Source organism: Scaptodrosophila lebanonensis, unplaced genomic scaffold (genome assembly GCF_003285725.1).
Source record: "Scaptodrosophila lebanonensis strain 11010-0011.00,11010-0021.00 unplaced genomic scaffold, SlebRS2 tig00000015-arrow-arrow-pilon, whole genome shotgun sequence".
Taxonomy (NCBI): domain Eukaryota; kingdom Metazoa; phylum Arthropoda; class Insecta; order Diptera; family Drosophilidae; genus Scaptodrosophila; species Scaptodrosophila lebanonensis.
Genome location: NW_022060533.1, coordinates 31,474 through 48,663, shown reverse-complemented (window position 1 = coordinate 48,663; position 17,190 = coordinate 31,474). Strand labels below are relative to the sequence as shown.

Genomic DNA, 17,190 nt, shown 5'->3' with positions numbered 1-17,190 from the left:
AATAAATAGCAATTTGCCAAACCAATCTGAGTTGTTATTATTTTAGCTGCCCTGCACGTTTACATTGCGGCCATATACATGTACTTGTAGTAGTGGGTAGTATTCGTAGCTACTTGTTGTAGTTGTTGCTATATGTTCAGTGTTTGTTTGTCGTGCACTCATACATACATATGTACATATGTTCAAATTACATGCAGGTAATACACACAAGCACCCACACACATACACACACACACACTCACAATTATAGGAACGCCACTGGAGATTCTGCAACGACACCAAAAAGCATTTCAAATATTCAACAAGCCAACCAGTCAACAAACAGGCGGGCATAACACGTGATAAAAACGATGTTGTAATTTATGCGTTGAGAAATTAATGCCCCGGCAAGTGGCAAGGATTCATGGATGACGCTCGTGCTACGCGATGCGTGACACATGGCAGGCGTTTGGCAAATCAGTGCGATCCGCAACACGTAATGAACTATTTATGAGTGACTGATTGGCCCGATTTGCCCAATATACTATAGAATACGAGCAGTATGCTCGCCCACCTTTGACAAGTGCTGTCGGGGATTTGTGGCATAACAAATTTTGTGCCAAAATTGCAAAATAACATGGCACCTGAGCTTGTTACGTCGCCCGACCGCAGCAGGCCAACCAGCAGGCCATCAATATTAATGGCCATGGCAACTATTTTGGCAAATCGGTGAAATGCCGCTTTTGGTCAGAAGCTTGTAATTCGAGAACACTGAAAAACAACTAGTCGTGAGTAGTTCTTGTTGTTGTGTTGTTGCGTTATATTGCCAATGAAATACATTTTAGCGTACTGTTATTTATGGTTACATTTGCTATTGCGTGCTATTGCATGGAAAAGTGATTAAGTGAGTGAGAACAACAAAGGATGTGTGTGTGTGTACAGTTGGATTGAAATATTATTTACTCGCTTGTACCTTTAGTTTAACGAGAATGACGATATTTTCAGCCAATACCCAAACGGTCATTTTTATTTTAAATTTGTATTTTGTAGATGGGCACAGGGTATTTAAGAGTTGAGTCCGCTCGAGTCTAGCATTCCTTTCTTGTTCTATTTTAACATTGTCAATATTGGCTTCGAATTTGTACAATTTGTGTATTTTGTTCTTATATATTTGCTGTCACTGGCATTGACATGGTTTGAATAAGTGGCTTTTTAAAGTCTATTTAACTAGCGACAGTTGGTAGATTTCTTCTCAGCGGTATTTTTTTCAAAATTCCTTTTTATCTCTTATTAACAAGTGCTTGCATATTTTTCGAGTCTCGTTTAAAACTATAACGGCTGGCATTATGGTTTGAGGCTTTGATATATTTTGAAACTGTGTCTCTAATAGCAGACACGAGCGATAGATGGCGCGCTCATTCAATGTTATTATTCACCACACTTCTCCTTGATATCAAATTCTAGCACCAATTGCCGAAAATCATGCTTGGCCATATATACACCTCGAGGTAGGAAGTCTTACCACACAAAATAGGTGGGGTTCTTTGACAAATGTGTTGTAATAACATTCTATGGGTTGTAGTCTTTGATTTTATTTCCAGTACAGTTCTGGTGTTGTTATTGGCTAAGGTGTGTAGAAATGGTTGTATAAACAACTACAATTTAAAATGGCGGCAAAATATTCGCATTTGGTGCTGCGGGCGAATGTTTTTTGCCAAAATTCAACAAATCTGAAAGTGAGCTGGGAATATATATATGAATATAGTAGAAAATAAATAAAAGCCCGGTCATCAATCGAAACGATATGAAACTAAACGCCATTACATACATATGTACATACATTAAAAATTGAAATAATAAGCATATGTAAGGGGCAATGGCCTGCATTGCTAGCAATCAAAACAATTTTCTAACAGCACACCTGGATATGTGTAATTATTTAATGAGTGCGATTTTGACGAGCAATTTTAAGGGCAATGCAAAACAAATACTTAATACTGATGCTCCAAAATATCTCGCTAATACTCGTCAGTGAAGTTTTCTCTAGAAAATCTTTCAAAATGTGCGATTCTATCCCAAGAATCTTACCTATTCGTTAATAGTAATTTATTCCATCAGGCCGCAAGTGTTCATTCTGAGTATAATCTTGGGCCTCTGCAATACTGAGCTCAAACAAAGTAAACCAAAACTTTCTTCATTTCATGCATAAAACAAACTCAGCAATTTGTACATAAAACCACCCACATCCCAAGACTCCGTACTCTCACCAGTGCAACCCCAATTTTTTTTTCACTCGCCCAACTCAAGCTGCCGCACTCATCACAAATTACTCGCAGTGTATTTACACAGATATGTACATACATACATACACACATACACATAACAAACACACACACTACATACATACACATTCATACAAGCAGGCCACACATTTTGTGGGCTTTGTTTTCTCAGCAGCGGAGTTTCCCTTCTGGTTCTGGCGTTTCTGTTCTACCCGAGCGCAAGATACTCGCCTCTAGTAGCATTTATTTGTGCAGCGCATGAAAAGATATCTTTCCATATGGCTGACTTTCAATAGAAGTGTAGATATTTTTGTCATTCTCGTAATGAGCAACGAGGGGAAGAAGCGAGGAATGCGTAACGTCAACGAAGGGAACTGACAAGTGGGAGTTATGAGAACATGAACATAATGTTTGGCTTTAATATAAGGTCACGCTTTTCTGATTTCGGGCTTTCGAAGCCGCGTAAGAGGCAGATATCGGTGATATCAGTTTTAAATCACAAATTTTGGAAGAAACTTATCGAATTTTTACATAATTTTTTCTAATTTTTATTTGCTGTAAAAGTTATTAAAACGATCCTACTTCATATCAAGAGAACCTGTGTAAACGAATGATGCGAACTGATAGTCACAATCGTTAATCGTTTTTAAACTATAGGGATCGACGGCTTCTTACGATCTTTTCGATTTAATTTTATAATGAAAAATTTAAAATTAAAAAATAAAAGTTAAAAAAAATGATGATTAGTCTTGACGAACTCAAATGTTTATCGGAGAATCCTTGCAACATTTAAGATAATACGCAATTATTTAAAGGCACATTGTTTGAACCGCCTTTGGATAGCTTTAATATTCAATCATGTGGAATTTTAACTTCAAGTACATTCTAGCTTGCTCACATGCGAGGAATTTTCCAAAACATTCGGCCATTAATTCTAGCACACGCTACCCGCTGTGCCTTCACTTCCATACGTAGTTCGCCGCAAGTGTTCTGCCCCCTAGCGACCATGCCATCAATCAATATATTTTTCCTTCAACCGAAAGTTTCCCTTTTGGCGTTGAAGCTCGAAACTACCACCCACCGAAGTAGGCCGCCTCGTCCGCCTGAGTCTCGAATAGGATGACTCGCTGAGCCGACAAGCGATTCGTGGGCCAATCAGCAAGCGCAAGTACTTCGGCTGCCATCGGCAAGCGGCAGAAGCGCCGACCAATGAACATGCTGAACAATTCGCCGTGCGGCGAATACGACACACACAATATTGTCGTGCAGTGTTCGTGTTCGGAAACCGGTTTGCTCTCTCGGGTGGTTGATTGCTGCGCTTGTTTGGGTGGGGGCTTTGGTGGGGTTGATGGTGGTAGCGACCGAAGAGCGTTCACACACACACATACACACGAAGTACAGTACAGTCCAGTGGAAACTTGTGAGCGTCTGTTTTTCAGTGCGCTGCCAGCCGTTCGCCGCGCAGGTCGACGTCGCTTGGCGCGGCCTCGCATTCACCATTTTTAGTTTTTATGCGCAATAAAATGGCTCCGCTTCGACGGCCCTTTCGGAAGAGTCTTATTTTGGCATTGCTTTATGGGACGTGTTTAGCTTGAGCTATGGGCACACAAATTTGCATTTTTAATTAAATGAGCTGTCGCAAAAGTATGATTAGGTTTAGTCTTGCGTTAGGTTTGCTTTGTTTTGTTTTGTTTTGTTTTTTTCTGCTTTTTGCCAATTGTGTTTCTGTCTAAATATTCAGCAGCTCAAAATCGAAGTCGTATGCACACTCATAATTTATGATGTTTTATTGGCATTTTGCCGTCACTGCTGTTTTTGTTGCTACTCTGCTTTTGCCCTCGTCTATTTGCATATTTGTTCCTAGTGTGTTTTTTTTTTTTTTTTTTTTTTTTGTACTCTGACATTCAGAATGTGTGAAAACTGCGCCACAAACACAACGCAAAAAGTTTTGTTCATACAAACAAATACATACAGACATACATAGGTATTTAAATGTATATTTTTATAAATTCGTAATTTCACAGACATATTCTTCTCGATTTTGGGCTAAGCATTTGTGAACTGAACATTAAATAGAATAGTTGCACTCTTAGTTTAATATTCCAGCAATTAATTCACAACAATTCCAAAGCAACAATACATTTATATATTTTACAAAATTTCCTCTACACACTTTTTGGTGGACGGGCATATTCGTTGAATGCTTGTATACTCTGAAAAGCCTAAGGGTAAGCTGCAACACCCATAAGTAAGGTAACCACATATTTCAGGTAGAAGTGATTATGATGAGACATAACCAATTCGCTATGTCCGTCCATCAAACTGCTTATTTCAATCACTACCCAAAAATTAAATTTTGATTAAATAATGCCCGATGCATTTAAAAAATAATTCATGCATATGATCGATGAAAAAACTTCAACAAATCCAACGCAGATCCATCTTAAGGCCCCCCCCCCCCCTGCGTACGCCCCTGACTGCATGCATATATTGCTTAAATGTTTTTTTACCATTTCGATATTTAAATGAAATTACATTTATACATATATGTAGTATGTATAATTATTTTTGAGCATGTCAACAAAACTGAGCTTGCCACAAATATTTATTAGTCTTCTCACTCCTTGAGCAACTTTAAAACCTAAAATTCTTACCAATTCTAAAAATTAAATTATGGGACCAAAAATTACGTAATTTAATTGCCAAACCTCGATTAGTGTCCAACATACGTTTTAAATTTAGTGATAAGGGTGTACACTTAATAAAAATATATATTTGTGATTAAATTGGTCTACAAACACGGGTATGGCAACAATAGCAATGCATTCCAAACGTCGTGCTATTATTTAAGGATAACGTTTAGGTTCTTCTTTTGAAATTTAATAATGAATGCTGGCACCGCCTCTAATTAAAATATTATAAAAGCGATACCTGATTTCCATCAGCTGTCTGATGAAGTAATCAGGTTCTCGCCGTCCTGATAGCCCGTCAATATTATCTCACTCTCAGAAACCTTTTTATTTCTGTTATTCCTTTGGTTTAAAGGATATGCAAAGTGAATAAAATAACGTATTGGTTACAATCAATAATTGCCGTTGAATCGCTTCAATACACATGTTCGTGTGTGTGTGTGTGTGTGGAGCCTACATGTTCAATTAAATAATAACGCATAAAACAATAATAAAGAAGAAGAACAAGCCGCCCACAAGCCGCACGCATCATCGGAAGCCCCAAAGCCATCGCCTTCGCTTGGCTCTGGTTCAGGTATGGGCGACGTCGGACATAAAATGGCGTCAACGTCAATGCGCCTGCCAGTCTACGTCAGCGGCGTTGACGTCATGCACCAAGCCACGTCAGACACAAACGACACACAGTAAACACAACAAACACAACAAACACGTCAAACACACACATGCACACACACACACAACACACACATACATACATATATATTTTTGTATACAGCCACAAAATGCTTTTAATCTCGAAACAAATTCAATAATCGATGTGTTTTTGTGTGTTTTATTGTCTGCTGCTGTTGTTGTTGTTGCTGCTGCTTTTGCTTTTGCAATACATTTCTGCGGCACATATTTTGTTTGTAATTGTACAGAAAACATAGCGCAGAGAAAATCGAAATGCCAAAGCGACACGCAAAAATTCTATAATTAAATGGTTTCATTTCTGTGTTCAATGTAGTATTCCTTTCAGTTTCGACGGCGCCAAATAAAGCTTTTAAAAAGCATTCCCCAATTGTTTATAAATAAATTAATGCCGTAATGTGTTGTGTTTTGTTTTTTGCCTTTGTGCTGTATTCAGGGGGCCGTAAACGAACCGGGGAAATGTGTGAAAAGCATTATAGCCGAAAAGCCCATCAAATGAAAACCATAAAAAATGCTGTAAAAACAAGACCAATCCATACATACTGCGGTTTCATAGAGCAACAGCAACTGGGAAAACAGTTTTTCAATTCCTCACCCATACATGCACCACACACGCCTATGCATGCAAGTATGTGTGTATGTATGTATGTGAAAGCCGACGAAACGCTCCACACGAAGTGACAACGAATCGATTTATATGGCATCAGAGGGCGTGTGCGTGCGCGCCTGCAGAGGGGGAGGGACAATCAACAGAGCGACCGTCCGACTGCTGCCCGTCCGGCCACCGTCCGGCCACCGCCCGTCCGACCACCAGCATTAAAACCACAACCGACGATTGTCAATCACCATAAATGGCGCCAAAGTTAAATCTGCTCGACAATATTCGAAGGTATCAACATTATGGTTATGAGAACTTGGTTTCGCCATCAGTGTGTGCTTGTGTGTGTATGACTGTGTGTGTGGTGTGTGTGTGTGTGGTGTGTGTGTGTGTGTGTGTGTGTGTGTGTGTGTGTGTGTGCGTTACTGAAGTTTGGCAACCCAGCGGTTAGCATAATTGTAGTAAAATGCGCCACATTGTAGTAACTCTCTGTATTATTCGAACTCAATATTTTATTCGAATTTCGAATATGAGATTTTTCATTCTGTACACTCACTCGCTCACTCACTCACACACTCGCAGCCATATTTATGTGTATGTATTTGTGAACCGGCATTCATTTGCGGCGAATTCGTTTTTCTTTCTCTCTGCCCCGTTTTGTTCGTCGCCTTTACAGTAACGCTGTGATTGCGATTACGACGTCGTGCTACAGAAAAGCGGCAACAGCGCACGTCTCTTTTAGTTTTCTCAGTTTTTTGTTTTTTCGATATCTTATTGGGGTTTCGCCTCGTTCGATCACCCGCCCCGCCACCGCCACCAACACCGCATCGTTACGCTCCATCATTCGAGCCAGTCAATGATAATTGAACGCTTGGCCGAGCAACGCAAAAAAGGCCTCTAAAATATATTTACGTTTTTTTTTTCTTTTTCTTTTATCCACGATTTTACTAATTATACTGTGCTGGCGAGCAACTGCTTTTTGTCTGATATTACCCGGCGGCTCCAGTTCCAGCACCATAAAATTAGGTTTCGCTAATTTATCGCATCACTCGGTCTTCACAGTTTCAAGTTTTTGCTGTCTGCAAGTTTAGTTTCTCCTAAGCAACTTTGTGTGCCAGATTATTGTCGAATTGCGAAATTGCAAAGTAAATAAACGATAATAGATATATATGTATTGTCCATACATACATATGTACTCACATACTATTGTGCCAATGTCTTTAAGACTTAGCGACAATTACAGCCCAAAGGCTGAGTGTTGATTCCATTAAAACGCTATTTATTTTTCAAATTCATTTTCTTGGCATACTTGGTACCTTTAAAGTTAAACAAATACAGTACCTTTTGTATCTTTTCCCTGAAAATATGAACTCAAAACTGTATTTTAGTTGAAGTTAAACGGTCCCCAGATATATAAAGCTTTCGCAGAACTAAGGCTTATGCTCGTATCATTATTTCTGTAAGCTTTTTCTAAGATCTAAGAAGCAATACATTTGAAATTAAAGTTGGATTTTGAGTTCCTAATGCCTAACTCTGTAATGAATCCAAATACTATGTAACTAATAATTATTATTATCAAATGAGCCAAGTAAAAAGTATTCACAAAATATTAGCGTCGTTATTTAAAAAAAAAATTGCATAGTTATTGTTGGTTGGAAGTTGGTGTTCGCTGATTCAAAGAAAGAAATACTGACCCTTCAAGGGCTAAAGCATTCATTCCTTCATTATGAAGGATTATTGTATAAACGTCAAAAAGAAAAAAGTTACAAAAATTATGTTGAAGCTGGTACGATTGCTGGAATACTTTGTCGAAGTAAAGAAACAGGAGGACACAAGTCTGCAATGGCTATCTATATAACTATAATACTTGTAGCAAGGTATCGGCTAGCAGAGAAACAGTAGGAGACTAGCTGAACAGATTGCAATTATTATTATTATTTTATAAAAAAAGCGCTATTAACTGGAAGCCATGCGGAAAAGCGTTTGTGGTTTAGACTGCAAACACCGGAATTGGCCTCCGGTTAAAATGGCGACTCGTATTGTTGTCAGACAAGATAAATATATTTTGTTTTGAGGAAAAGGCTGAGTTGTATGTGGATCCCAAAATACTGAATATTGCTCCTAATATAATTAAATCGTGTTTAATCAAAGTTTTTATAGACATATTTGTCCGATAATGAAGTAGATTCGATAATCTAGGAAAATCAAATGACTGACAAACAAGCCGTTCTTGCGAATCGCAAAAAATGCAATAATATTTGGATTGAAGTTAAGAAAGATATTTCTTTTCGAAAGCAGAAGCCACAGCAAGGATTTGATTGGCCAGGAAGATTCAATGCTCAGGCGGTACGATATAGTGATTTTTTTCCCCACAATTATTATAAAAACCGATGCATCATTAAAAACTTATTTATTACATTTCGAATTCGGCATTTTCTCTGCAATAATATCCTTTGGTGGACAGCTTTGCTGTAAAACACAAACAAAAGCAGATTCTTAAAGTATTGCTATTTTTGTTTATACCGGAGGGAGTGCCCCCCGATATAGGTCTAAAACTGAAGGAGGAGTATCGATGGATTCGTCGATTTTAAATACCCTGCAACTAATGTTATTAGTATTTTATTATTAATTACTTATATAACTGATGTTAAATTTTGGTACGGAATAGAAATAGAGACTCATTACGGGAAATATATGTATGTGGCACAGCTTGCAGGAATAAACTGAAGAATATGTGCATTGTATCTATTGGCTATTCTAAGTGAATAATTTGAGGAAGTCAATTGGAGTCAATTCAAATAACTACTACATGCAGTAATTCTTAAGTTTCGAAACTATAGTTTTTGTTACTTAGCAGTATAGTAATTAGGATGGTATCAAAATGGAATTACTTGAATTCGACTTTCCCTTATTAGTATTGTCGGTCACAGTTATAGCATTACCATTCTTAAGCTGAAGCTTTAGCATACTATTGACAGACCTGACTTCACTTTGAAGTCCAGCGCCTCCTTCGCGGAACCAAACTTTTTACTAACAAGGAAACTTACCAAGGAAATTTATTTTACCTGAATGGTACAAGAGAATATTAGATTTGAGCGCCGCAAACCCCACAAATTTCACACATATTTTTAAATTTTCCTTCCACCCCTTAACCCGCTATTGGAGATATTCCACAGTTGCTGGAATACTTGGCATTTGTAACTAAAATTTGTCAATTACATCCGGATAGTGCATCGGCGTCTATATGTAAAAATGCAGGTTCAATTTAAAGAGATTCTATGTGTTTTCTACTAGTACGTAAGTCCATCACTAAAATAAGATGTGTATCTTGTACATACACATATAATATGTCTAGATTTGTTAGCAATATACGAGTATGTGTACATTTTGGTTGTAATTATACCAAGAATATTGTTATAATAGCGTGACTTGCCCTCTCCGGCCTCTTCATACACCCTCATACCATAAAAATACCCAAATGTAAAATAAACTAAAACATCGATATCTAAATCCGTACTAGGATTTATGTAAATTTTTGAAGCTGTGCAATTACAATATCAATAATTGCAAATAATATCCACTTTAGCTGTTAAGCTATGAACTAGTTTATGGTTGGCTCAGCGGTTTTGCTTTTTTTAATTTTCTTTTCTCGGGTTACAAGACTGTTTCATTAGATGTAGTGTATTTTTAAAATAAAAAATAAAAAAAAATTAACTCCTTCGAGCCGGATTTGAACCAGCGACCTATGGATTTCTCTCTATTTCGCACCGCCGGGAGTTTCGATCCCGGGCGCTACCGATCTACAGTCCACCGCCTCTACCAACTGAGCTATCGAAGGTACTGAACGCTCGGTGGAAAAAGTGACTTGATAAGCTGCCTGACCGCAATTCCACCGCCCAGCCGCCCCAACGACAAAGTATGGACATAAATAACTAAATAAATAAATTTATGCACACACAAAATGCTAAATGGATGAGCCCGACGCGTATTTTATGTTGTATGTAAATAAATATTTTGTGGCTGCGTTGTTGTTGTTGTTGTTTTGTTGCTGCTTTGCCGCAAGTTTTTGATGGCGCAAAAAAAAACATGAAAAATAAAAATAAACAGAAGCAAAAATGCTGATGTTCCAATTTAGCGCAACTTTCGCTAGTTGTATGCCGTTGTTAGGAGGAGCAGAGGGAGCAGCGCCAACTGGTGGCTGGTGGCTTGCGGCTAGCGGCTGGTGGCTGGTGGCGACGTGCAAAGCGAACACAAAGAGCAGAGCTATGCAAACGTCATCAACATAATTTTCATCACTCAGCGATAAACACGAAAATATGCTGATGAAAGACGCCGAACAGAGGGAGCGCCGAACAGAGCGACACTGGCAGCACAAGCCGAACGACTATCCGAACAGTAAGTGGGCTAAGAGGGGGTGGCACTGGGCAAGACGCAAGAGGTGGCCGCATGCCCGTTCACTCACTCACTCACTCACCTCACTGGCACACGCCAAGACCGACAGACGAACGAACACAACCTCTAAGAGAGGGCAGGGCGCACGAGAGTCAGCAAAAAAGAGAGAGAGAGAGAGCTCTGTTTGGGACCCTCGCAGAGCCAAATTGCAAGCCAGCTAGCGCTCCAACAGCGAGTGGTGTCCACAATATCGCGTACTAGCAGTGGCAGTGCCAAGGCGCAGTATGCGGGCAATGGTGGTAGCGGGGGGTCGGAGCACCACACTGCATCGGAAGCAACTCATAGACGTTGCTGCTGGCAATAAAGCGTCGCACAATACAGTGCGCTGCCTTTGTCTGGGTGCCAGCGGCGGCTCCCCTTTCCCCGGCAGCAACAACACGCGCCAGTTGTGCGCCAGCCGTGACACTCCATTTTTATTTTTCCAACCCGCTTCTCGAGCACAATATATGCGCTTGGCAACGAAACCAATTGCTTGCTGCTCGCTTCCATGCCTTCCACTCGAGCTGCAGCCCCAGCAGCAAGTCGCTCCACTAATTGGAGCACATGATTAAGTAACTTTTCCCAACTGCCTTTGGAGTAGCCACAGCGCAAATGAAACAACAACAAAAAACTAAAACTCGACTTCCACTTCGAGTTTCAGTTTGATTTCGACTCCTGCTCTGACTCCGACTTGCTCTGATGGCATTTGTCACGTAAAGGTCTCTAGAGTTGCAACTTGTATTGTGCAGCGCCCCGCCATTGTCTCTTTTGTCGGCTTTTCAGGTTTTTCCTTTTGTAAAAATGTCAAAATATAAATCAATTAACTTTTCCGAAAAGTTCATGAAAAGTTTCAAAGCGAATTTGCCGCTACCATGGCATCGCTCATTCTGCTCGCTCTGTGTTCGGTGCGGTGTAAAAGTTTTGGGGACAAGTAGTTTAATGTTTATGGTGAGAGGTTTTTAGAAAGTGTAGATAAGTATAAAGCTTTAAAATGACACAGCGGGTCGTAGAAAGTGGGCATATGGATATGTTCATAGTATATAAGCAACTAAACATTCAATTCCCTTGGGATTGATATTCTTTGCTAAGCCTTTTCAAAGCCCCAGATTTATTTATCCATCTAATATATTCCAGATACTAATGTATAAATCAATTGAATGTCCGTTTTAAAAATCTGACAATAAAATAGAATTCCGAAGAAGCGCAAAAAGGTAAAACACAAAAACTGATGAATAGAATCAAGCTTCAAAAAGACTAAATTTTGTATAAAGCAGGCATACTGTTCAAATTTAAATCAGCAGTCACGTTGAAATCGTAATTACAAACAGTGCGACTGTGTTTGTGGAAGTTGGCATAGATTATCTTTAATTTATCTGTTTCGTGAAACCGAGGTACTATATTTGAAAATCAAATCAATACAACAAAAATCAGAACACTTAAATATGGTTCCTTTCAATTTGAAACTCAATTGTTTGATATTTGAGTCTTAGATAGATTTTTTTTTTTCATAAACTAAATTGAAAAAAGCACTACAATCGCAACACAGATATCTTAACTAAATCTTAACGAATAAGTAAACATTATACATATGTATTTGTCTAAAAACATACCCCCTAGTGAGAAAAATGTAAGGGCTTTAACTATTGAGACAGAAAAACGGAGCGTGAAGCTTAAAAAATCATTCTTTGTAAGACAACATCAAGTATATCTGATGGGTTTATAGTATTATACTTGTAGTTTATAGTATAGTTCATTATAGTATTATCTCACTTTGACTGACCATTACCAAATTTTTGCAATTGCTAGCTGATATGCTATATCGGAACCTATCTAGATGCTCATGAATCGTGAAAATAATATCTTTTTTATATAAGAAACCATCTAAAATGTAGTGAGGCATCTAAATGTTTGAGCGTCGCCAAGAGTGGGGTCCACATAGACATCTCCGCAAAGCTGTCTGAAACGCCTACAGGTTTGGCCCACAGAAACTTTATATGAATAGTCTATTCCCTATGTCAACCAAATTTTGCACTAGTTAGTTTTCCTTCATACTTCACTTAGCCCATCAGTTTTTTGGTACCTGTACGATACAAGATGAGTGAAGAAATCAATCTATATGGATCAATAAATCAAGATAAAGCAACATATTAATGTATTTGAGTTCCATTTATATTGAATTGATAAAAACATAACATGATATTTTGACTTTCATTTAGCTTTGCGTTGTTACTTGATAGCTTTTTGGATAAATGGACTGTAACATTCCATCTTGGGTTTTTTGTTTCGCTTTTATTACGAATATCTGAAACTGGGCAAATGTAAAGAAGAGGATACATATACATAACAAGTTTTTAAACTTCTTCTTTAGGAGCTTGATTAAATTTTCAGAGATTAGATAGAAGGTCCTTTTATGTACATTAACGACTTACACAAATATTATCTTATATATAAAGTATGTGTATCTCTATTAAGTGAAACACCAGTATTTGACTTTGCATAATTGAGAATCAAACGAGTGATTTAACTTTTTAATATAGAAGCATTATCTAGAAAATTCAAGAGTTAGAATCTGATGGAAGTCTATTATACAGGCGTGCATTAATTGTTTAATTTTATTTTAGGTCGATTCCTAGAAAAGACGAATTATTGAGCTGAAATGGAAATGAATCCGACAGATTGTACGCGACAAAGAGAGATCTACAGCGCATTCCTGAAAAAATGAAAAAAATCTTTAGAGTGTTCTTAGAGGATATTTACATTTATCTTGCTCTCCTATATCTTGTTTAGTCATTCATCGCAGGATTTTGCCAGCAATGATAAAAGCATAGAGGGACAGTAATAGAAGAAGCCCCTTCAAAATAAACTCAAAATATTATTGAACTGTGTTGGTAAACAATAATCTTTGCATTTGTATTAATATGTATATTGATAAGGTATGAATAATAAATACTTGAAATATTTTATAATAATCGCATTTGTTTATTTTGTTGATGTTCATTTGGCCCCACACTTTCGTAAAATGGTCATAGCTATTACCAATCATCATCAACATCGCCATCAATGATACTTTGTACACTTTGATACAAAAATAAACATTTGAACAAAACGAAAGCCCATTAACATTAATGTCTATAACGGAAAGTTAATCGTGTGTGTTTTCCAAATGTGTATATATGTATGTATCTTCAAAGACCTTCACTTGGCCGTATTTACAAACAAACAAACAAGCAAGCTATTTGTGCGTACTTACATACACATGTACGTATGTGTATATAAATACCTACATATGTACATATATATGTACTTGTATATATGTACATGCATAAATATATTCGTACAATCTGCATAAAGAGCTGCAACTCAGAAGTAAACAAAGAATTCGGTTCAATCCATAAATCGAATGTTTACTCGAAAGAGCGGGACGACGGACTTCATCAAGTAAATGAAATGGAAATTCAAATTATGAAATAAACAAATTCAGTTACTTTTGATGCTAATGGAACCTGACTCTCTCGATTGCATAACCCGCTCGCACTCTCATTTATTCGCTCTCTCTCTCGCTCCCGCTCTTTCTATCTCTTGCCCTGTCATCGTAATTCATAACGATTAGCGTAGTTTAGCTTTGCCTTTTACCCAATTTTTGATCGCATTATGTGTTTGTTTTGTTGCTAATGTTGTTGTTGTTGTTGCTGGTTTTGTTTCCTTCACTTCGTGCATTGAAACTCGATACTTTTCGATGCATGCGATTTAGGTCTCCATTCATCGTTTATTATTATTATTTGTTCAGTCGAACGTTCAGTATTGGGTTTGGTTTAAGTTTTGGTTTTGGGATTGAGTTGAGCTGAGTTGGGTTGTTGATTGTTCCCTGATGGCACTGGCTCGGGCACTGGCAGTGGCTCTAGTTGTGCCTGGATCTCGTTGCATCCAAACAGAAGACTTTGACTGCTTTGGACTGCAAGACAGCGTCTGAATTTAGATGCCGATAAGTAAGTAAAATGTATCTGAGGCCAGAGCGCAAAATTGAATGCGAAAGCAAAGCAACAACTGGCACAATACCAAAAGCGAAGCAAACGACGCCAAACACAACAATAACAACAGCAAACAATAATAACAACAACAACAACAACAGCTACAGTAAGATCATCAGGCAACAGCGAAACTTGCATAAATGGAACCAGTTTTGAGGCCGAGTTGGGCAAAGCCTCAGCCATCAGCCAGCCTTAGTTAGCTGGCGAGTAAATTTATGCGGCCTAAAGCGCGTTTTGCGCCGAACAATTCGGGACGGCAGCGATTGCAAGCTCTGGCCGACTACTATACGAGTATACGAGTGTACGACTCTTGAGCAATCGGAGACACTGGATAGCGGACGACGGACAGCGAACAGTGGACAGACGGCCTGTTTAGACATCGAGGCATGGGCCCGAGACCGCGCTTGGGTCCCGGGCCGGCCTAACTAGTCGCAAGTCGCTCGCATACCGACGAACGACATGTGAATATTAATGTTTACCGCCACGCCACGCCAAGCCACGAAAGCCACGAACAAGAACGAATTGAAAACGAATCGCAAAGCCCAAACCAAACAAAATCTTGCGACAATTTCAATGATGCTTGCAAAATGCGTTGTCCGCTCTCCATTCTCTTTGCTTCATTTTCATTTTCGCCACTTCAACGCCAGAAATTCTCGAGTAATTCTGCGATTTCGATTGCAAATTGCAAATGAGAATACGACCGGACGAGCGGACAAACGAACGACCCAGCCAACGTGCGTGTTAAGGATCAAACAAGTTTAACATCTCGCAAAGTCGCACGTTTGACAACTTGATAAAGATTTCGTGCCTTTGATTAATATGTTAAGTCCATGAACGGGACTTGAGCACCGAGAGAGAGAGAGCGGCACATGAAACGCACCAAGACCAAGTTACAAGCATGCTGGTGGCACGAAGGTGTGCTATTTCGCAAAACGATAATAAATCAAGCACAGATGGTAGCCAGTGGGGACCTTGCCTGCGCATTTACTTCTACTTCTGAATAAGGCCAAAATAATGACATCTAACCGTTTCGGAGCACACCATCATTCATCAATTTTTCGATACCAAATTTTCCATTTCCATTTCGTAGCATGCTAGTTTCTCATAAATAGAGCCATGTTCATGATTCATTCGGCTTTTTCCAAAAATTGCTTTAACTCTTAAATCAAAAGCAATAGTTTAATTAAATAAAAGTTTATTATTGATAAAACAACATGTTGTGGAGTTTTTTAAATACCGAAAAGCAAAGATGTAAATCGACTACAAGAAACGTCAAATTAAAGTTGAGAAAAATATAAAATTGTAGTATGGAATTTAGTAAATTTAACTATTTGTTATTTGAAGTGTGTCCATATTAATATTTAATATGGTTTTAACGTTAAATTGAATATGACACACTTTAATAACAACGTTTTACACTTTGTTTTAAATATTATTCATAATAAAATCACTAATTAATATGTTTTTAGTCAAATTTACGGTGTTTTTATTTGATTGGAATATGCTTTTTTTTTATCAGTGTAGGTATTATTGGCATAACGAGGCAAAAAAAAAAAAAAAAAAACTAGACATGGCGGACAGCAGTCCCAAATTTCAGAAACGTCTGAGCACACATTTGTTAATTTTGTGGAATATCCCACTCCCTATGCAATACAAATATTTATTTGTGCCGCTTAAGCGTTTATCAATACAGGTTTAAAGATACAACATCAACAACAACATCTCTCTTTGTTTTAATTGTCATCTGAATTGGTTTGTCTTAAAAAGCGATACTATAAGAATTATTTTTAATGATAATATTAGCTGATTTTCAATCAAGTCGAATCAAAATTTTCAACGTAGGAGTAGCATTCAGCGAAATTGTCTGCAAATGTCAACAAATAGTTCCCATTAATGAGCCATTTTATTGCAGGCACGCGATATGTACAACAATGCGCGTAGAAAACCTGTTCCATTATGTCTGAAAATAACTTGACCAATTAGTTCAAACGAAAACTTAATTTGATGACTTAAATCGAAAAACATGTTGTACTATATGCTTATATGTAGATTGTCTTGGTGCACATTGTTAGAACGAGCATATGACCTGAATTAGCTCGTATGATCCAATTCATATTGTTCTTCACAACTGGCACTTTCCTGACGCTTTCGTTTAATCTTAGTATTGAACAGATACATACATATCTAGTATGTATAAAACAACGTGTCCTAACTGATTTACTGATTATTGGTGATCAACTTACAGCCCAAACGGTAAGAGCTGAGAATTCGACACAAGCTTCATTTCGCAGTTTTTGTGAGCGCTAAGATTTTGGGAAATTCGAACTCCAAGAGATGATCTAAATTTTTCTCTCGATAAACTCTTAACTTGGCATACATCTTTAAACCATTTCGAAAGGAACATTTCAATATTTGTTATTATAAATAATGTGAAAAGAATATAATTTTGCGTCAATAAGTATTTACCCGAGCAAGACGTAGAGTAGATTTTG

At 38.0% G+C, this 17,190-nt stretch overlaps 1 non-coding gene across 1 annotated transcript; it reads right to left on the bottom strand.

Moving 5' to 3' along the window:
* Positions 1 to 9,954: 9,954 nt before the first annotated feature.
* Trnay-gua lies at positions 9,955 to 10,077 on the bottom strand. Its single transcript has 2 exons — positions 10,040 to 10,077; positions 9,955 to 9,990 (listed from the first exon to the last, which is right to left on the bottom strand). It is a non-coding gene; the product is annotated as a tRNA-Tyr (tRNA).
* Positions 10,078 to 17,190: the final 7,113 nt, after the last annotated feature.